Below are 1644 nucleotides of genomic sequence, written 5' to 3' on the forward strand. Positions count from 1 at the left end.
TGGAGGCCTCTGATGTTGCAAAATGTATGGAGAGATTGCAACAGGGGGTTGAAGAAATCCTGGAGGCCAAAGAAGCTTGAGTATTTGCTGGAGTGTTTCGTATCATGGTTATGGTTCTTGAGGGTGAATTTCGGAAAAAAAAGGAAGACAAATACTCGAGCGGAAATCGACCGACGACAGCCCGCGAGACGTCGTCGTGACCGTAGGTGGCGGACCCTCGGCAGCTGTAGCTCCCGGATGAGCCTCCGGATGCCTCACTATCCGGTTCGGGCCTCNCGTAATACCGAGAGATTCGCAAGCACTTCGACACAGAGACTTCGATTGAGCTGCCTCCTGCATTTCCTGAGCTCGTCGCAGTGTCGAGACTAGGCGGCAATGACCAACGGCCGCGCAGATGAGCTCCCACGGAGAATCGACAGTGTGTCGGGATTTCGCTTGGGCTAGCGCCCGGCGGAAGTGTTGGACACTTCCCAATCGGACGGGGACATGGGTCCGATCCATGCCTTAAGTCATGCTCATGGAATCAACAACGAGTCGCCAAAGGGCTCCGAGCTAGGCTCGAGACGTGGGAACTTTTCGCAGCTTCGGCTTTGCCGGAACGTCCAGGAGCACTCGTTCGTAGATTTAACGGAGGACTCGAGAGTTAGCCGGAGGAAGAATTTCATGGCAGAATAAACCAGCACTCCTCTTTGACTCCGTAATGCCTTCAACTGGAGCGTCCGATGACGGCTTCTCACCATACCATCTGCATCGATTGACGATATCAACGATGTCGATTTGAGGGATTCCCAGAGCGGCGCATCGCAGGATGATTCCTCGATATTTCCAACCCCTTCATTGACTTCGCAAATGGACTTCCAGCAAGTTCATCTGCTGAGATTTTCCGGGAAGCGATTCCCTTGAGATTTTCCCGGGAATCCGCGCACGTTCCCAATCCGAGCTCCAAAAGATAAGAAATCTAACCTTGATGATGAAATGGGACGATGATCAGCGGAGCGCTCCTCGCCAGATCATCAACCGAGAAAAGGGGGCGTCTCCGTGCAACGCAACGTCTCGGTTTCGTGAAGATCAGGAGGCCGCACGCCAATCCACCCAGCTCAAAGCTGAGCTTGGTGATCGGGGTTCCCGGAAACTGCCTTATCGGTGAGAGAGGTCAGATTTTCTCCGTCGTGACCGGTTTCTCGAAGGATTTCCCTCCGCGGAAAACGGGGAAACATCGATTCAATTCGAGGGGCACGAGCGTTTTCTTCCCTAAACCGATGACCACCGGTTCTAGACTTCGGTCTTCGACCACGATTCAATCGTGTCCCCACTCGGCGGTCAATCATAGAAAACGTGAGTGACGCACGAGATGTTCAGTGGAAACGGAGATGCCTGGCTGTAAAGATACGATATCCACAAAATGTGGAGGGAGGGCTAAGAATTTGCATCAGTCCGACTTGAATCACCTTCCGAGGTGGCGATGTGGACGTCGAAATGTAACGCCGTATATGCCGAGCCCGTTGCCCAGTCTTTATTCGCTGTTACACCCCCGAGAGCCAATAGGTGACTGATTAGAACGGAAGTGATAGTTTTGGGGCCCTCGCGAGCCGCTCGTCCTTCTCGTCAGTCACGCTCTGTTTCCCCGCTTGATTGTGCAACTCG

Source organism: Galendromus occidentalis, unplaced genomic scaffold (genome assembly GCF_000255335.2).
Source record: "Galendromus occidentalis unplaced genomic scaffold, Mocc_1.1 scf7180000077356, whole genome shotgun sequence".
In the NCBI taxonomy this organism is placed as follows: domain Eukaryota; kingdom Metazoa; phylum Arthropoda; class Arachnida; order Mesostigmata; family Phytoseiidae; genus Galendromus; species Galendromus occidentalis.